The sequence below is a fragment of the Nuphar pumila genome, chromosome 3 (genome assembly GCF_984573655.1).
Source record: "Nuphar pumila chromosome 3, dmNupPumi1.hap1.1, whole genome shotgun sequence".
In the NCBI taxonomy this organism is placed as follows: Eukaryota; Viridiplantae; Streptophyta; class Magnoliopsida; order Nymphaeales; family Nymphaeaceae; genus Nuphar; species Nuphar pumila.
The window spans coordinates 91684540-91706162 of NC_143251.1; the positions used below are offsets into that span (position 1 = coordinate 91684540).

At 35.6% G+C, this 21623-nt stretch overlaps 1 pseudogene; it reads left to right on the plus strand.

Annotated features, from left to right (window-relative positions):
- The first annotated feature begins 2405 nt into the window (after positions 1 to 2405).
- LOC149843128 (calmodulin-like protein 3 pseudogene) lies at positions 2406 to 2858 on the plus strand (annotated as a pseudogene).
- Positions 2859 to 21623: the final 18765 nt, after the last annotated feature.

Genomic DNA, 21623 nt, shown 5'->3' on the forward strand with positions numbered 1-21623 from the left:
GTAGCTTACACAGACCATTGATCAATGCACCATAAGTATCAGCATTTGGTGTCAAGCCTGCTTCTATACTCTCATCAAGGAGAGCAAATGCTTTCGTGATGTTCCCACGCTAATAATTCTCATTGATCATTTTATAGACATAGACATCAACCATGTCCTTGTTCTTTCATCTCAGCAAACAACTCCTCAACTCTATCGATCACAGCCCATTGATCATATAATCAAACACTTGATAAGCATGTTGGGTATGTTTTCATCCAAGTAAATTTTGAACAAGAGGGAGAAAAACTGTGTCCTTTTTTATGTTTATCATTATGTGCAAAACATTTTCAATGTCGCACTTTCTTTTCATTTCATGCATTTCTAACTATGGATCAACTCGACACTTCAGTGGCTTTTGAACATCATCAACAAAACCAACAATCCTCTTAAACCAAAAGATCAAGCACTTACATCCTACTTCCTACTCAATAACCAAATTACACTTCTCAATTACAAAACCAACCACAAAAACCCCAAATTTCAGGACATCACACCACAATCACGCTCACGAAAAACTTAAACAAAATGAAGATAGTAAACACAATTATCATCCCAAGAATCCAAATACCACTCGGTCAAACCTATCGAAAGCAACAAAAGGAGCAAGAATCAGAACAAATGGCAACCAATCTCAAATACCCCCAAAAAAACCTTAATTTAACAAGATTAATAATAAAATGCAAACAAGATCAAAAGCTCTTACTGCTCCACCCAAAAGAAACCGACAGGTACCATCCAAAACTGGGAGAGAAAAAAGAAAAAGCATACCATCCAAGCACGATCAAATAGATTCATACAGAATAAACCCCAAAACAATTAACTACATCAAAGCAGAAAGTCTGAATCAGGATTTTGAAGAAGAAAAGTGGGAGAACGATAATCGAAAGAAAACGAAGGAAAGAAAAAAAATAGGGAGAAAACAATGTGATTTTGTACCAATCGATTCAACTAATAACCCGAACAGAGGAATCGAAGCGTGAACTCTCACAGGGAGAAAACCGGAGAAGGAAATCGATCTGAGTCTGCTACAACTGGCCGGTGAGCTCGCTCGGAGAGGGAGAGACTAGAAAGTCATGGGAGAGACGGACGACTGGGAGGCGGATCAAAAGGGCATTGAAAGCCGTTGTGGCGATCTGTATCTGGCCGCGGGCGAAAACTCAGCAGCTACTCAGAGCCACCACCACCGCCCGACGCCGATGACGAACCGCCACAGCCATCATGGCCTCCGCCCCTCCGCCCACTGCACAGGAGAGAGGGGTAATGTTTGCCACAAACTGTGGTCTTTTTGGCCTTTACGTCCCGCGCCATCAAACAACGCCCTATGTACTAAACTTAACCACGGCCCTGGCTTATAAGGCTCCAACGGGCTCCAGACTCCAGTAGGATGAGCTCAGCCAATATCCACCAAGGGGGCTCCACTTGTCTGGCAGAAGCAGTTAGTGCTCGTCACCTTGTTTTGGGATGTTGCACGTTCGAATCCCAATTGTATATGGTTGTATAACTGGTAGGTCTGCCTAACCCCAGCTTTCTCTGTCGACAAAAGAGATCAGCCAATCTCCACTCATACCGACCACAACTCTCCACAAGGGATGCATTTACCACCTGAATCCTAACGGAAGCAGATCACGTCATGCTGAACATGAGCGTTTTTGCTCATGCTGACATCGTGGCCATCCGATTTGCATTTTAAAAAGATCGAAAGTCAACCAAACCACGTGGCATTCATCCAAAATGCAAACAGACGGCCACGATGTCCGCATGAGCAAAAACGCTCATGTTCAGCATGACCTGATCTGCTTCCAATCCTAACAAGCAAACGATCACGACGGACAATTCCCCTTCTCTCACCAAGGACACCTTCGTACTTTCAATCAGACAAAAACCTTTCCATTCTGACCATCCATCTCCCCCACGTACGGGCAAGATTGGGTAAAAAAACTAGCCCTTGGGTACTGTAACCCGAGATGCCCGGACCGTTGCTCACCGCGACCTTCAGTTAGCGGTCATCCCTTCCCTCTTGCACAGATTTAGGGCATTCCTTCCTAACCATTACCTCCAAATTTGGCACCCTCCCTAAACCTTCTCCAATTTTGTCATTCAACCCAACGATGTTGTAGGCCCTTGGGCCCCAAATATAGCACCCCCTTCGCCAAATTTAGCCATTTAACACATCCTTGTTTTGGGCACCCCGAGCTAAATTTGGCACAAGATCTTAAACCATCTCCCATGGTGTCTTCCTTCTTTGCCACCTTAATTCCCTTTTACGTCGCTTTGGCTTGAAGAGTTTTTACTGTTGCCTCTCATTCTGTTGGTTTTTCTTCTCTCGTAACTCGAACCCCAGCATGTCAGAGGCCCCTGTACAGATGGACCCTGCGGAGCTCCGTCGGGTGTTCCAGATGTTCGATAGGAATGGGGATGGGCGAATTACGAAGCGTGAACTTAGTGATTCTCTAGAAAATCTGGGGATTTATATTCCGGAAAAAGATCTGATAACGATGATCGAGAAGATTGATGTTAACGGTGATGGATGCGTGGATATCGAGGAGTTTGGGGTGCTGTACCAAACGATCATGGACGAAAAGGATGAGGAGGAAGACATGAGAGAAGCATTTAATGTTTTCGATCAAAACGGAGATGGGTTTATCACGGTCGACGAACTGCGGTCAGTCTTGTCGTCATTGGGGTTGAAGCAGGGGAGGACTGTGGAGGACTGCAAAAAGATGATAAGGAAGGTGGATGCAGATGGAGATGGGATGGTGAACTACAAGGAGTTCAAGCAGATGATGAAGAGGGGTGGCTTTGCTGCCTTGAGTTGAGGGGCGGGGGGCGGGGGTTGGTTGCACTGGTCCTTTGCTTTTGTTTGTTGTTGAGAGGGGTGTGATGATTGAGGATGTTGATCTCAATCAGAATGCTTGTAAATATTTTTGGATATTTTGAATTCTAAAACTCGGCCGTTGGGAGGGTTGGTATTCTCTCTCTCATATCATATGTAGCGTGGTTACATGATCCTATGTTGGTTTCATAAAGAGACCCTGAATTGTGAGACATGGTGAAGATATAAGGCACTCCACATGGTTTAGTGTTCCATGTCCAAGCCATAAAATAAACCTGTTTAGTGTTCTATGTTCAAGCCATAAAATAAACCTGTTAATTGTGTTGTTTTTCATGGACAGGGAAACCACCACCAGGATCAGAGACCTAATCCTGCTAGCTAAGTAGCCCGGATTCTACTGTGCAAGAGATAAGCAAGGGTTTCTTGTTCCTTGACTTTTATCCATTGCTCTCATTAATGCAAGGGGTTGAGACTTACAGGAATGGAACCTGATGCATCCTGTTGCCAAGGCCCCTTCCACTGCACCAAACCCCTTGAAGCTAACCTATTGGTTGTGTTGAAAACTAATTTGTGCAAGGTTCTGCATAATTACTTGCCAGGCAGCAGTGTCAGCAAGTGTCAATGTCATATCCAATACCCTAAAATGTTTCAACATTTATGGGGTTTTATTTTATTGTTTCACACACTAATTTATGTTTTAAGAAGTAAAAAGAGTTTAGTCTGACCTGTGTATTCCAATGATTTTGATCATTTCACATATTGCTAACAATGTGCCAAAGTCTTTAGCATTTCTGCTCTGTTTTATATATTGGCAGTATAATATAATAAGTGTCCCAGAAGCACAAGCAGGTTGTGGTTGTTTGTAATCTAACCAATATCTAATAGAAATTGAAAGAGTGCATTTATGATCATACTACGAGTGTTGAATCTAGGGTTGGCACCGGCAGGTTGGCATTCTCTTGACTCGGTCTTTGATCGACTAAGCTTGACTTCGGTGGCTCGGGCGAATCAAGATTGTTTGGTTTAATTCATTAAAAAATAATAAATATATACTTTACTATATACTAAAATATTTTTCAAAAAGTATATTTATTTGAAATATGAATTTCTCATATATGTAGAACCATCATATATATATATATATATATATATATATATATATATATATATATATGAATAACTAGAATGTGAGAACTGGAAATATGAGAACTAACATGTGAACAACTATTTTTATGGATTTTTTACTCTTTTCTCTTGAATCTAACCATATGGATGTCATCTACATGCTTGGATTTATAAGAACCACATCTTAAATCATCCTATTTTGATGCATAAAAGTAATTTTTTAAGGTTTTAAAATCAATGGCTCATAAGCTTTATAAATATTCAAACATTCAAAAATCACATTTTTCATGAAAAATACATGATCCAATGGTTAATTCCTAGCAAATTCACCATGCCAAGCACATCCACATGGTTGGATTTGCAAAAAAGGTGTTGGTAATGCCTGATTTCTCGTTATCACATATATATATATATATATATATATATATATATATATATATATATATATATATATATATATATATATATATATATATATATGTGAAAACTAAAATTTGGGCATTTTCAACACTTTTTTTGCAAATCCAACCATGTGGATGTGCTTGGCATGATGAACTTACTATGAATCAACCATTGGATAGTGTATTTTCAATGAAAAAATATGATTTTTGAATGCTTGAATATTTATGAAGAATATGAGCTATTGATTTTGAAGCAAAATGGATGATTCAAGAGTGTGTTCTTATGAAATCAAGCATGTAGATCACATCCGCAAAGTTAGATTCAAGAGAAAAGAATAAAAAATTCATGAAAATTGCGGTCCACACATTAGTTCTCATATTTTCAGGTCTCGTGTTCTAGTCTCTCTCTCTCTCTCTCTCTCTCTCTCTCTCTCTCTCTATATATATATATATATATATATATATATATATTGTCTTTCCCACCAAATTTAGTATATGCAATTACTTATTTAATGACACACCTAAAATTATATGAAATTATTGACTTAACTCTTTGGGCTGCATGTAGTAAATATTTTCCTAAAGACATATGTTTTCTAATTAAATAAAACTTAACTAATTCCTAATGAAAAGTGAGTCTTGGCAAAACTCAGATTGACTCGGGCGATTTTTAACTAAAACAGCCAAGTGAAACATTGAATCGGTAGAGCTTAGCCTTTAACCGAGGTATATCACTTTCTTGACTTGATTAGGGGGCGATACAATACAACTCATCTGAGTCACTATCTGACTCGCCAAGTTTGCCAACTATACTTACGGTAACTGCAATGCCTGGGCCATGTTGAATCCTTTCCTTGTCTCTTTATTTTGGCTAAAGCCAAGGGAAAATCCCCAATCACCGATCTCACATTGTTTGGCCTTTGACTGGTTGTCTACATCTTCCATCTTGGGTCCCTAGATCTCTTGTGCTATAGTTGACTCCACACCGCATTGTATGGTCTTTGCGACACACTATCTCATTTTCTAGATCTACACTTTGGGAAGCAGGTTATATGTTCCCCCCTGAAGACGCATTGTTTGCTACAGTGCATGTTTGTGGGTCTGAATGAGCATCACGTATATAAGCACGTGGAGCTCGTGTCCCCGTGTGTGTCTGCATCACTTAGCATCAGAGTCCGGTGCAGTTGCAAAGACTTAACTACCCTTTTCTGCCATTCTCGCCATGAAACGATGGTTCAAGAAAAGAACAAAAATGCCCTTTATCTAGAAAAGTGAAACGACGGTTCGAGAAAAGGACAAAAATGTTCATCCCAGAAAGTCAAGGATGATGTTAACTCTTCAAAGTCCAAACTTTTGGTTTTCACCCTAAGCAGTAAAATTTTGCACCATTTGCTGTAACAGGAGCTCCCTTTAATGACGCACCCTTTGCCGTCGTCCGTTGTCACCAGACCTTCCTTTGCCATTGTCTGCTTCCACTGGAGCACCCTTTCTCGTCGTCTGCTACCACCGAAACAACCTTTGTCGTCATCTGCTGTCATCGAAGAACTCTTTGTCGTCGTCTGCGCGGTGACAATATCGTTGCCACCATCGATTGCATCTACCTTATGAGTGTTTCTCCTCCACTGTGAGATTACCAAAACTTGTATCGTTTTGGTGAGTTTCGTGTAACATTTTGTTATGCAAATAAATCGATTTGTAAATCTGAATGCTAAATCTTACAACTGGTTGTACTATTCATGCTAAATAACATCTATTTTCATACTGAAACAAATCGATTTGTGCCTATCCACCTTCTGAGCATTGAAAAATAGTTAGCACGATTTGTTCTTATGAAGCAATAACGATTTATACGTTTAAAGCTGTAATAATTTAATGAAATTACCACGATTTGTACTTAAGTTTGATAAATCATACAATAATGTTTACGTATGAAGCCCAAACGTCACAACAATATGTACTTATGAAGGTTGTGATTTCTACAACGATTTGTAAGTTTGAAGCAACAACGATTTATATATTTAAAGCAGTAGCGATGTGTATTTATGAAGTTACCTCGATTTGTACTTAAATTTGATAAATCTTACAACGATGTTTACTTATGAAGCCAAATATTATGATGATTTGTAATGTTGGTGATTGTTTAAAGAATGAGATAATTTGTAATATTATATACTTGGGAAGACGGTTGTAGCATATAATGATGAGGTTAAATTTATGTGTTAAGCTGGTTAGCAATGTCTAAAGCTCGTCACACAAGAAATCCCTCACCGTTCAATTTCATGAATGTTACTAAAATGATCCGCCAATCCCGTCTATATGAGTGTTATGAAAGGTACCAAAATATATTGAAGATTGAGAATGATAAAGAAAGGGACAAAGCGTTGGAATTGTATCATGCGGAGCATTATCCATCAGATATTGAGGAGAAAGAGCAAAGGAAGCATGGGAAAAAACTAAAGATGAAGAAGAAGAAAAAAAAAAATGAAGAAGAGAAGGAAAAGCAAAGGAAGAAGGAGGAGAATGAAAAGTAAAGGAAGAAAAGGCAAATGAAGAAGGAGAAGGAAAAGCAAAGGCAAATGAAAAAGGAGGAGGAAAGGGAGAGGGAAAGGAAAAGAAAGGAGGAGGAGAGGGAAAGGCAAAGGAAGGAGAAGGAGGAGAATGTAAAACAAAGGCAAATGAAGAAGGAGGAGGAGGAGAGAGAAAGGCAAAGAAAGAATAAGGAGGAGGAGGAAGAGAAGGAAAGACAATTGAAAAAGGAGGAAGAAGAAAATGAAAGGCAAATGATGAAGATGGAAGAGGAAAGGCAAAGGAACAAGCATCAGGATGAGGAAGAGAAGGAAAGGAAAAGGAAGGAGAAGGAGAATGAGGAAGAGAAGGGAAGACAAAAGAAGGAGAAGGAAGACAAGGAAGAGAAGGAAAGGCAAAGAAAGAAGCAGAAGGAGGAAGAGAAGGAAAGGGAAAGGAAAATACATAAGGAGGAAGAAAAGGAAAGGAAAATGAAGAAGCACGAGGAAGAAGAGAAGAAAAGGGAAAGGAAAAAGCAGGAGGAGGAAGAGAAGGAAATGGAAAGGAAGGAAGAAATTGAAAAGCAAAGAAGGGAGCCAAAGGAAAGAAGAAGAAAGGAAAAGGATGGAGGGAGGGGATGAAGAGGAGAAAAGTATGACCAAGGTATGTAAATCAATCTTGTCAGTCATGATTTACTGTGATAGTTATTACTATGTATAACGATTAATATGACAGCGATTACTATGTATAGCGATTACTGTGAATGATTTACTGTGATAACGATTACTATATATAGAGTTTACTGTGAACGATTTACTATTATAGGTATGATTATGTATAACAATTATTGTGATATCGATTACTATGTATAACGAGTGTACAACAATTATTATTTATAGCGATTACTATGTACAATGACGTGTAGAAGTACAAATGAGACTAATTTTGATTTGATACGAATAATATGCTATTTTGTGTTACAGGGAGGTCACAAGAAAAGTAGAGCACCAGATAAAAAGCCCAGAGGGCGGTGTCAGTGGCCTATAGTTCTGTCGTGGTATGGACAATTGAGTGAATATCAGAAAAATCGATTGCAAAATATGTACTTCGACTGCCTTCTGGACCAGCATTCTTTTGAAACGTGCTGGAACACCATGACCCTTCTTGTAAATAAGTGGAATAATAAGACTAATATATTCTGTTACGACAATGAAGTTGTACATGATACTTCAAGTACAAGGTTTTGATGATGAACAAGTGAATCAACTACATTTCAGCTAAGGCAATAAAGAAAGATGGCAAGCATTGAAGAATTCGATGAAGAATCTTTGAAGACTAGTGTGCAAATGTTAAATTCATTAAAAGTCTTAGATTCTTGTAAGACATATTTCAATTGCATTTTACCTAAAAAGTCTTTAGAAAAACTTTTCTAAAAAGAATCCTTCATGAAAATCTTTTTAGAAAACTCTTTATTTAATTTTTCGTGTTTATTAGTCGACCAATAGACTCACCACTCGACTAATCCTTTCGCGCCAAATTTTCTAAACAAAATGTCATTTTTGTCAAATTAGTCGACTGAAGGTTTTATCAGTCGACCGGACAGAATGTCTGTTTTCTAGAAATTTAGCAGCAGTCGACTAATGACTTTATCAGTCGACCGGACAGAACATGTATTTTCAGAAAAATTTAGCAGCAGTCGACTGAAAGGTTTTTCAGTCTACTGATGATATTATCAGTCGATTAACTTTTTCTCTAGTCGACTAAGTTTCAAAATTTCAGATTTTCAAACGGCTTGATAAACACATTAGTCGACCGACGATAACTGTCAGTCTACTAATAGCTAATTATCAGTCGACTAACTATTGTTTCAGTCGACTAACTACTGTTTCAGTCAACTAATTTTGCCATTTTTTCTGAAACTTTAAAAGGCGTGTCATTTCATTTTTCAAACGTTTTGATCATTCAAAATGGACTGTTTTAACACCCTTTCATACCCTCAATGTATGAAATCTTTCAACTATAAATATGAGTGCATTCCACACTCAAAAGCACTGCACTTCAATCGAATTATATTGAATTACTCTTTGCTTTTCACTCATATTCATTTTCTCACTCACTTGATATTTTTCATGTCATTTTTTCACTCAAATTCCTTTGAGAGACAATGAATTTGTGAGTTGAGTATTCCAACAACCTCAAAATCCAATTGCATCTCATTTGCATTTATAAGAAGGGCTCGTAGGTTGTTTTATAAGTTGTTACTTATTTCATTTTTTTGTAAAAGGAAGGACTCCTTGGTTTAAAGAAGTTGTTTGCTTTCAGTAGGTGTGTTACTGAAAGTGAGACGGGATTTGGTCTGTATGATCTTGTAGTTACACAAGATTGATAGTGGAAATCTCAAGCTGGTTTTGCTTGGGGACTGGATGTTGGTCGGGAAAGACCGAACCAGGATAAATTCTTGTGTTCCTTGTGTGATTGCTTTGCGAATTGCAAAAATCCGTCAAAATTCTTAAGACGATATTTAAAAGCACTATTCACCCCCCTCTAGTGCTCGTTGCCTCGATCATACTGCACTTTCATTTGGTATCAGGGCAGGTTAGCTATATTTTGATCTTACCATCATCTAGCGTGGCAACAACATCATCTCAGCACAAAGAATGATGCTCTTTTGTTCGTCCTCCTCTCTTCGACGGAACAAACTATGGATACTGGAAAGTGAGAATGACAATATTTTTACAATCCATGGATCTCAAAATTTGGAGAGTTGTTTCAGAAAAGTACCAAATGCCATCAACTGATTTCAGTTAATAGACCGATGAAGAAAAGAAGACTGCTTCACTTAATGCCAAAGCTATGAATGCATTGTATTATGTCATTGACAAGGTAGAGTTCAATCGCATCTCTCAATGCTCTACATCAAATGAAATTTGGCATACTCTTCTCATGACTCATGAAGGTACGTCAAAGGTAAAAGAATCCAAAATTGCTTCTTTAGTTCATAAATTTGAATTATTTAAAATGAAGCAAAATGAATCTATATCGGACATGGTAACAAGAATGACCGATATCACTAACACTCTAAAATCCCTTGGAAAAGAATATTCACAAGTGGATTTAGTCAGAAAAATCCTAAAGTGTTTAACTCCTGAATGGGAGAGAAAAACCACAGTTATTGAGGAAGCAAATGATTTAAACACTCACTCTTGAAGATTTGGTTGGTAACTTAATGGCATATGAAGTCCAACTTCAAGACAGACAAGAAGAAGAACCCAAGAAAAAATCTCTTGCTTTTAAGGCTACTTCTGACTCTGAAAATCCAGAAGAAGATGAAGATGAAGATGAAGATATTTCCCTCATCACAAGGCAATTCAAAAGATTCATAAAAAAGGAAAGATTTTAAAGAAAGGTAAAGAAAGTGGATTTTTTCAATCCTAATGAAGTCAAGTACTTTAACTGCAAAAAGGCAGAACACATCAAGAAAGATTGCCCTCTTCTCAAAATCAAGCCCAAGGACCAATTCAAGAAGAAAAAGGCATTTCAAGCATGTTGGGATGATAGTAACTCCTCTTCCGATGAATAATCAAATGAAGAAGTCGCCAACATGTGCTTTGTAGCACAAGAAGACTCGGTAAGTCAGTTTGAGTATGATGATTTATTAAAAGCATTTAATGATTTATATGCTAAATTTAAGAGTCTAAGTTCTAAAAACAAAGAGTTAAAAACTGAAAATTCAACTCTTGACTCTCAAAATAAAGTGTTACTTCAAGAGATAGAAGATCTCAAGAAGGAAAACTCTTGTCAAGCATTTAAGATAAAAGAAATTGGAATTAGAACCAATCTCTTACAAAAAGAAATAACTAGTCTAAAAGAAAAATCAAATGATCTTCTTTCTATAGTGAACAAATTCACAAATGGTCAAGAGAATATAGAAAGACTTCTTGGTTCTCAAAGATGCTCGTTTAATAAAACCACATTGGGATATAGCTTCTTTGATACTCAAAATAGACCAAACTATGTGGTGAAGAATCAAAGACAATATTCTCAACCATTTGTTCATAGAACTAAATTTTCTAGTTATAATAGAAATGCATCTAATCATGGAACTTATAATGCTTATAAGCCTAAACATGATTACTTTAGAAATGCTAAATCTTTTTATCAACGGAAACCAAAATCCAAATGGATATGGGTTCCTAAGACTAACTCTCATGGACCCAAAAATAGAAAAGGGTCAAATGCTTTGTCTTCTAATTTTGTTGTAGGTACACAAAATAAGAAGCAAATGGATATTTGACAGCGGTTGTTCCAAACATATGACTGGAAGGCCGGAGTTATTTTTCACCCTTCAAAGTAAGGATGGAGGAACTGTCACCTTTGGTGACAATAACAAGGGAAAAGTAATCGGTATTGGTAACATTGGTAATCCAAAATTTCCCTTGATAGAAAATGTTCTTTTAGTAGATGGTTTAATGCATAATTTATTATCCATTAGTCAATTATGTGATAAAGGTTTTCTTGTTTCTTTTGAACATGATTTATGCTTAATTTATGATTTTCAATAAAAAAATCATTTTTAAAGGTAAAAGAAGGAACAATGTGTATGAACTTTATCTAGATGAGTTACCCATTTTTAATGAAAAATGTCATATTGTTTCAAATGAAATTCAATGGTTATGACACAAGAGACTTGAACATGTTAACTTTAAAATTATTTCCAAGTTATCCAAGAATGATTTTGCTAGAGGCCTACCTAGAATACCATATAAGAAGGATCACTTATGTGATGCTTGCAAAATGGGTAAACAAATCAAGAGTTCTTTTAAAGCAAAAGATATAGTTTCAACAAAATGTTCTCTTGAACTTTTACATTTAGATCTATTTGGACCATCTAGAATTCAAAGTTTGAATGGTAGCAAGTATGATTTTGTTATAGTAGATGATTATTCTTGATTTACATGGGTGATTTTTCTAAAAAACAATAATGATGTTTTTTCTGAATTTTCCAAACTTTGTAGAAGAATTACAAATGAAAATTCTACATCTATTATTAAAATTCGTAGTGATCATGGCAGTGAATTTGAAAATGAATCTTTTCTAAAGTATTGTGATTTACATGGTATATCTCACAACTTTGCTTTTCCTAGAGCGACTCCACAAAATGGAGTTGTTGAAAGAAAGAATAGAACTTTGCAAGAATGTGCTACAACCATGCTTCAAGATAAAAATTTACCAAAATACTTTTGGGCTGAAGTAATAAATACAACATGTTATGTTTTAAACCGTGTTCTTATTCGACCAATTTTACATAAAACATGTTTTGAATTGTATTATGATCGTATACCAAAGATCTCATATTTCAAAAATTTTGGTAGTAAATGCTTCTTGTTAAATACCAAAGATAATCTTGATATGTTTGATTCAAAATCAAATAAATCAATATTTCTTGGATATTCTTCTAGAAGTAAAGCTTATCGTATTTTTAATAAAAGAACATCTTGCATTGAAGAATCTTTACATGTTGCATTTGATGAGAATTGTGAGCAGGTTTTACCTCTAAGCAAAGGAGAAGAAGTAATACTTCAAGAAGAACATTTGATAGAGAGTACTTCTCAAGAAAATGTTCCTCTTCAACCTGTTTGGAAAGAAGTTCCTAATCATCCACATAAACAAGTTATTGGAGAAATAAAGAGTGGTGTCCAAACTAGAAGGCAATTGCAATATATTGCAAATATTGTTTTCATATCTAAAATAAAACCAAAGAATATTAATGAGGCTTGTGATGATGAATTTTGGCTTTTGGCCATGTCTGAAGAACTTAACCAATTTACTAGGAATGATGTATGAGATCTAGTTGATAGACCAAAGGATCATCCAGTAATTGGAACAAGATGGGTCTTCCAAAATAAGCTGGACGAAAATGACGAAGTCATTCGAAACAAAGCAAGACTAGTAGCATAAGGCTATAATCAAGAAGAAGGCATAGATTTTGATGAAACCTATGCACCCGTGGCTCGATTGGAGTCAATTCGAATGATGCTTGCTTTTGCTAGTTACATGAATTTTAAGTTATATCAAATTGATGTTAAGAGTGCATTCTTAAATGGACACATCAATGAAGAAATTTATGTAGAGCAACCTCCAGGCTTTGAAAATGAAAAATATCCAGAAAAAGTCTACAAATTAAAAAGAGTTTTGTACGGACTTAAACAAGCACCAAGAGCATGGTATGGAAGACTACGAAATTTTCTAGAACAATCTGGTTTTTCCATTGGTCGGGTAGACTCTGAAATTCCACTAGAGGGGGTGAATAGTGAAATACGATAAAGATCGATAAAATAAAATAATCAGGCAATAAGGCACAACACATAAAACACAGAATTTATACTGGTTCGGTCAATACCCAGACCTACATCCAGTCCCCAAGCAAACCACTTGAGCTTTCCACTATAACATCCGAGTCACCGGATAAATAGTACAACACCCTCTTCCTCAGAGGTCTTCTTCTCTCAACAAAGAAGGGGCACACCCTCTTCCACAGAGGTCTTCTTCTCTCAACAAAGAAGGACAACACCCTCTTTCACAGAGGTCTTCTTCTCTCAACAGAGAAGGGCAACACCCTCTTTCACAGAGGCCTACTTCTTTCAACAAAGAAGTAAAACAGTGAATAACAGAGTTACAATACTTCCTATAGAACCTTCAGAATGATATGAATGCACGAAATAAAGGATTCTCAGAATGTTCTGTTTGTCACTCAGAGGATACTCTTTGTCAAAGCGCTAGACTTGACTTTTTCTCTTTTCTTTCTTTTCTTTTTCTCTTTCTTTTTCAAGGCTCTCTTTTCAAATATCGAATAGGAATTTTTCTCGTTGTAAGCTCACATGTCCATTTCATTGCTGAATAGTTTATTTGAGTGTGTTTATATAGCTTTTAAAAAAAGTAGTCGTTACTTTTTGAAATCGTAGCTTTTTGAGATGTGAAATATTATGTCATTTCAAAAACATCTTTAGAGAAATTCGAGAAAGTCTTTTTTCCATAAAAGTAAAATGTAGGGTACACTAGTTGTTGTAATATTTTAGGTAATACATATTTTATGTAAAAAGTCTATTTCTTACAATAGTACATTGAACGTTGGATTGTAGGCTATTATGTAGTTTTGTCTTTATTCTAATTAATGATTTGAGGTACATAAGTACTTCTTTACTTTAAATGAGTGTAAGTACAATGAGTGCTTTGAGATATTTATTTGTACATAGTCATGTCAAGTGTTTTCTTTATGTTGTGTTTTTCAAAGTCTTCAGAGAGAATGAGGACTACAAGAAAGTCGACATTCTTGAGAAGGATATTTAACAAGGATTCTTTACAGAAGGTATTTAATGCTATACAAAGAGAATGATGACTTCAAGTAAGTCGACATTCTATGGGTTTGTAAAAAGGTAACTAGAGTCTTTTCAAAACCTTTATTATATTTGTTTTCTTTGTGTAGCCGATTTTCATGTTTTGTCTTTTTCCTATATTTGAAATCATTTCTTTAAAGAAGGTAACTAGAGTCTTTTCAAAACATATTATATTTGTTTTTCTTTATGTAGCCGATTTCATGTTTTGTCTTTTTCCTATATTTGAAATCATTTCTTTAAAGAAGGTAACTAGAGTCTTTTCAAAACATATTATATTTGTTTTTCTTTATGTAGCCGATTTCATGTTTTGTCTTTTTTTCTATATTTCTTTTCATGTTGTCTTGTATATGATGTAAGGTACAATTATTACATTTTGAAATCATCTCAAAATACCTTTTTCATAAAGGGTTGTAAGAAGGTACAATTATTAGTTTTCAAAAAGGAGCTTTTTGAAACTATCGTATACTTTTATGATATATCTTTTATGAATGAGTATGTAATATGCAATATGCATGTTCCTGAAGGTTCTGTTACATATGACTTTAAAGAAGAAAAAAATCTTCATCTTGAGGTAGCCGATCTCTTCAGTTGATCTTTAGGAATGCATGGCTCATCAAGCTTTTTCTTCAAGGAGTATGATTGCACCATAGTTGTACTTGAACAGGAAGTCTCCATCCTTTTTGGGTGAGATATCCTTGCATCAAATACTCGTTAGATTTATGGCAAAACATATTCAGTCATAATATAACATTTTTCAAGAGGACATATTATCATATCATATAAAATCAAATCCGACAGTGTATCATATTATGTGACATCAAAACAGAGTTTCTCAACATTCTCCCCCTTTTTGATGATGACAAAATATGCTCCCCCTGTCAAAAAGACATTATGCATAGAAATAATAATATTATAAAATATTGAAAAATGTTTAAAGAGAGTATTTCTCCAATAATGGAGACAGGTTTTCTCCCCCTTTGTCATAGACAAAAAGGAAGGGATCAGAGTAAGAGAGTTATTACAAAATAATGTAAAGTTATTACAGATCAGAAGTAATGAAAAGTTAATACAGACCAAATAAAGTACAGCTAGTACAGTCTAAAGGATAAGTTGTTGGATGTTGAAGCATCTTCATCAGAGCCGGGCAGGTGCAGGGACCTGAGATTGAAGGAAGTAGCATCGAGGACCTGAGAGGGATGGAGGATAACTTCGTTGTGAAGGGGTACTTTGAAGTATTTTAGGATGGGAGTTATAAAACACCTGAAAAGAAGAGGCTGAAATTTTTGATAATGAATAAAAAGGTCGAAAAGAATGTTGGACCAGTTTATCGGAGTAGAAGAAAAAATTACGTAGAGAAGGTGAGAGATTTTTCTTGGTACTAATCCCTTGCGTGGAGGCTTAGGATAGATATTGTGGAGAAGAATCTGGGCAAGCAGTTGAGCATGAGGTTGGAGATTCCTCATGTGCCAGGGAAGTTGTGAGCAGTTGGTGCAGAGAAGAATTTTTCGAAGTACCGATCGTTCGAGTGGTACTATGTTGTTGAGGTCTGTGCCGGTGGAAGGAAGGTTTAGAATTCTACCTAGGTCAGAAGCATCGAAAAACATCAGGCGTCCGCGTACTTTGGTGGTGATGGTAGTTTGTTCATGATCAGAAGAAAAAATTGTATAGAATAGTCGAACGAGTTCAGGATAGTAGGCAGCTTGGGATGAAGATCCTAGTAGGTGTTTGAGTTCGGGGAGAGAGCTGTCTAGGTCAAATAACATGAAGTCTTCATAGTGAACCAACTTTCCTTCATGAATTGGTCGAGAACAAAGGGAGTTGTAGAAGTGAAAAAGATCTGGATACATTAGATCTGCTGCAGTGATTGCTGATGATGCATAAATATCATGTTTTCTTAACATGTTTTCACTGCATAAATGCATCATCTATAGGTTTAAAGCATACACTTAGGTGCATAATATGATTATAGAGCTTGGGTTCAAATTTCATTGAAATCGGACTTAAAACGAAGGAATTATGGCATTTACAGTGTAACGGGTCAAATATCGGATCCGATTTGAGAGATTTGGATCCAGACACCCATTTGGACTTTGGATCTAGACCAAATTACATGGATTTAACCTAACTCCAGCCCACTTAAGTTTTGTAAAAACATTTTCTAAAAACCCCCTGCAGAAAGAGGCGCCCAGTAAATATTTTTATTTTAAACCTATTTTTGAAAATAAACCCAAATAAGCCAAATCGCCTAAAAGGAGGGGGGCGCCCATTCCAGCCCTGTCTTTGCCTTGGATTTCGTGCCCTAGGGGCACGATTCTAGCTCCAGCCCCTTCTCATCTTCCACCTTCCATCTCCATTGAAGACATGGAGAAAAGCTTGAGAACCAAGCATTCTACCTTGTCTCCCTTTCAATTCTTTCCATTTCTTTATCTTCCATGTTGTTTAATCTCCATTGTTGTTGTGTTTTGCAGGTGCAGCAGAGGTGGGAAACACTTTTCTCGGGTGGAAGTGTGAAACACTCCAACGAGAAGGGCCAGCTCTACCTCTATTCGGTCTTCTACGCCCCCCGATCGAGAATCGGTTCACATTTCATCCTCGGTGGATTTCCAACGTGTTGCAGCTGTAGGACATGGTACCATGGCGTATTTCCAGCATCAACGAGGTCCCGAATGGTGCAAAGCCAAGCAAAGTCCGCTCTTCTTCATCCCCCCATTCTTCGGATCGCCCAAAAGGTAGGTCTTCTCACCCATTGCTTCTAGTTAAAACCTATCATGTGCGTGTGTAATGTGCTATGTTTTTCTGTATTTTTGTCAGCCTTAGTGTAGCTTCTGTTCGTGCAAAAGCCAACACGTAGGATGTTTAGGTGTTTGGGTCATTTACTTTTAGGTTTTTCAATCCAACGTTGTGTATCCTTTGGGTGTGTGCGTGTACTGTGAGTTTCGGATCTATGTGTCTATGGTTTCTTGTGTTTTCCAAGTTCATATATTGTGTTTAATCAAGTTTAGTATTTTAGTAGATGTGTAAATGTCATTGGATGTCTTAGGCGTTTTTAGATTTTGTGAAAGTGTCTAGCCGATTGTTGTTTTTCTGATTTTTAGGTAGGACGTCCAGCAGTTTGTCATTTGTTTTTGCTTGCTATTTTAATTTTAGTTTGTCAATCATTGTTAGGTTTTTATTAGATTTTTAATAGTGTAGAAGTTTAGTTCATGAATTTCGGTTTTGTTCATTGTTTAGTCGATTTGTAGGGTTTTGTTAGAAGTTGTTTTCTGTTTTGATTTAAGTTCCAGCATGTTAGTTGCTTAGTCTATATATTTTTAGTTTAATTAGTTAGTCATAATCGTGTATTGGCTTAGTTTAATTTAGGTTTGCCATTATCGTGTCTTAGTGATAGAATTGATGTAGTTTTGTTTCGTAGATTCATGTAATGCTTTGTTTAATTCATAGTATGTAATTTCGGTATATCCTAGCTTGTAAGGTTTGATTCATATAGGTTAAGAGTGTTTAGAGGTTGTGTAGTATATTTAGATTTAGATAATTTCGTTTTACTCATGTGATATTTGTTTTAGCTAGGTCGTGTTTCATGTAAGTGTCTTCTTCTTCCCCATAGGTAGGGCGGCCATTAGAGGGCCAACAATGTTGCATGTTTCAGTTATTAGGTCATTAGGTTTTAGGAAATTAGAATTAAAATGTCTAGGTGCAATGTATTTCGTTTTAGGTAATTTAGCATTAATTGAGTAAAGTCGAATTGTGTGTAGGAATTAACTTAGATAGAATTGCTAATATCGGTTTTAATGTAGCATTAACTTAGTGATTTTTAATTTTCGTGTAGTAGTTAATAGAGATAGGTTTGATTTTTGGTAGCTTTCTCTTTATGCCCTTTATTTGATTTGTATATATATTAATTTAGTTAGATTAATTTTAGTTTAGTCTAGTTATATAAATTCGATTAGCTTTTAGTCAAGGGGCATTGAGGTCCTTGTTTGAAATACGAATTTGGTATTAAGGCACCTCCTATAATTTCGTTAATTGCTTTTAATGAAAACCCTATTCCCTAGCCAAGTCATAAATGACTCCTCATTTTCAAAGTTGGAAACCCTTTGGAATTCAAAAGGTCCTTCCAAAAGCATTTACACGAATTTTGGGAAGTTTTGAACCTATAAATACTCATTTAAAGCCAACCCCAAAAATCGTGTGGGATGCTTTGGGAATGTTTTCAAAAAGAAGATTTAATGCTTGGAATTTCAAAAGGTTTTCTAAAATAGTTCACACGAATTGGGAAGGTTAATTAAGAATGCTATTTATTGTATTCAACCCCAAAAATTTGTGGAATGTGATTTTGGAAAGGATTTCAAAATAAATGACTTGCTTTTAATGCCAATATGGAAAAACGTGTGAACCAAGGGGCTGGACGGTTTTTGAAATCAAACCTTTCCCAATGTGCAATTAAGGCTAGAAGAGGAGGAGTTGGATCCTATCAAAAGTCGTGTTTCTCCTATTTATTGCTCTCTTGACTACTTGCCTAAGTTGATTTAGTATTAATTAGATATGGGTTAACTTAGTAAGTTTGAAATAAATTAGCTTTTCTAAAATCGTGTAGTCTAGGTTAATTAACTATATTAGATTGTCTTAATTTTAGTCTAGATAGTATTTAGCAGTTTTCATTAACTAGGATAAATTAGAGTAATTAGTATTTATTATTATTAGCTTTAGTTTGTAGAGGTCGTGTAGGTTCAGTTAGGTAACTAGCTAACTTTAGTTAGAAACTAACCTAGTTAACTAACCTAGATAGTCAATTAATTCCTAACCTTAGGTAGTTAATCATAGTTAGTTAATTAACCACCGACCCCTTAACCGAACCATAGTTAACCCTTACCCAAACCTAGTCGACCCCTAGTTGGACCTTCGCCATCTTAGTTAGTTAACCCCTAAACTCTAGTTAAACCTTACCCTAGCCGACCCCTACTAACACTATCATTAGTAAACCCTAGTTAGTTAAACCCTAGCTAGTTAGACTAACCTTAGATTTAGTTAACCTTAGTTAGTAAGTACCCTTAGTTAATTACAACTAACCGACCCTACTAACCATAGCTAAACCCTAATCTAACCATAGTTATTTAAGCCTAACCGAGTCCTAGCCTTAGTTAAATCCTACTAACCCTAATCAACCCTTGTAAACCCTAGTCAACCTTAGTTAATGTATCCTAACCATAGTTAAAATCCTAACCCCCTTAGTTAGAACCCAAATGCCTTAGTCGACCAACACTAGATACCTAATCCCAACCATGTCCTAGAACCTTAGTTAGAAATTACCTTAACCGACCCTAGTTAATTACTTACTAACCGTTGGTAGTTAGTACCCTTAGTTAGTGTTTAACATAATTAGAACTAACTTTAGTCAAGTTTAATTAGTAACTAGTTTTAATTAGCTTAACCGTAGGTTAGTAATTGCTTTATTAGGTTAGAATTGACATTAGATTAATTAGTTCATTAGTTAATTATATTAGCTAAAGTATATGAGACTTAGTTAGATTGATAAATTAGTTATATAGTTAATTAATTTAGTGAGTTAGTTAGTGAGTTAGGTTAAATTAGATTTAATAAGTAGTGTAGATTCGAATTAATAGTAGTTGTTAGGTCATTTCTTAGATTTTATAAATTAATTTAATTGTTATTATTTTCTGTAGTTTAGCAGTAGCTTAGGTGTAGTTGAGGACTGTTATGTCATATGATTTAATGTGGAAATGCATTCGTGGATTCAAAGGGATGAATAGTGCACTGAACCAAAACCCTAATTTTTACCCGATCGTGCACTAGTTATTTAATGTGGATTTTTCGAAAGTTTCCTGAAAATTATTTTTCTATTATTTACATTGGTGTGTTAACTATCTTCAGACCAAATTTCAGCTCGTTCCGAGTTGATTTGGTCTGGTTTTTAAGCGTATTATGAAAACAGCTTTTTCGGATTTTGAAATTTCGGGTCCAGCGATTTTCCAAATTATCCCGATTTTGAAACGCTTCGTTCTGGAGATCCAGAACGTATTTTTCACTTCTGTAAAATGTGTCAGATTCTTGGATCTGTCTTTTACAGAATAGAAGTGATTTGACCGAATTTTAAATTCGTTTGACCCCTCAAACAGTCGTTTTGCAAAAAGCTGTCAGAATCCATTTTTGCCTTCTTTAGGGACAAAACAGTCTTTTACTTATTTGTCTGATTTCGTGTAGTTTTACTGTTTTCTAACATTGTAGTTAGTATATTAACAGTATTTAGAGTAATTAGAGTTGTTTAGTTTAGTTAGTTTTATTAGTTAGTATAATTTTAATTTTAGATATTTAAATTAACTGTAGTTTAATGTAGAAATAGTTTAGAATTAGTATTAGATTTAATTTAGATGATTTCTTGATTTAGTTACTGACTTTTTATTTTTATTATGTAGGTCGTTAAGTTAGAACAGGTTAACAGATGCAATTCAATTGTGATGTGCGACTGCACTTGATGTGAAAAGACAGAAATGCCCCTGGAGACCTAAAGAAGACTTAGCCTCCGATTTTATTTTATTTTCATAGTTTAGAATGTTATTTAATGTAACTTGTAAACATTGACATAGTTGTAAACTTTGTTTTTATTAATAAAGTTTTATTTTGGAATTAATTCAGAAATATCCCGTTCCCTGTGGATTCGACCCGTACTCGCCACTTCGGTGGAAAGTCGGTTTTATATCTTTGGTTGACGATTTTCCCATGTTCTTATTGCAAAATATTGTTTAAAAATATCACTTCCAAAAGTGCAACCAATTGCAGAGTTTGAGGAGGAAGCCATTGCAAAAGGGAGTTGAGAGAGGAGGAACGAGTTTGAAAGTATGTATGAAGATAGTGAGATACGAGTGGTATTGGTGAGGAATGAACCAATCGATTAAATAGAAGAGAAAAAATAATTGTGATAATAATTGAATGACAATAGAAGTGAATAATTTTTGGATTGTAGTTTGAATAAGGAAATTCGTGAGTTGTAAGTTAAGGGGCTTGTGAATGACAAATCAAATCAATGGTGGAAGATAGTGTATTATATTGGTATGTATGTTAAGAAGGACATAGTTTTGAACAAATATACTATGGGAGAGTTTATCGAGTAGTGAGAAGAGTCATGAATTGAGTATGGAGTGTCATATTGAAGAGAGTGAAATGAAATAATGGCCTAATAAAACAAACAACTTTTTCTACAAGATATTACTTTATGTGGAAGCATTCCAAATTCGTGAAGAGTGATTTTGGAATAAGACAAACAAAGATAAGAGAGTGAGAAGCAATAATTTGTTATTTAATAAGTAT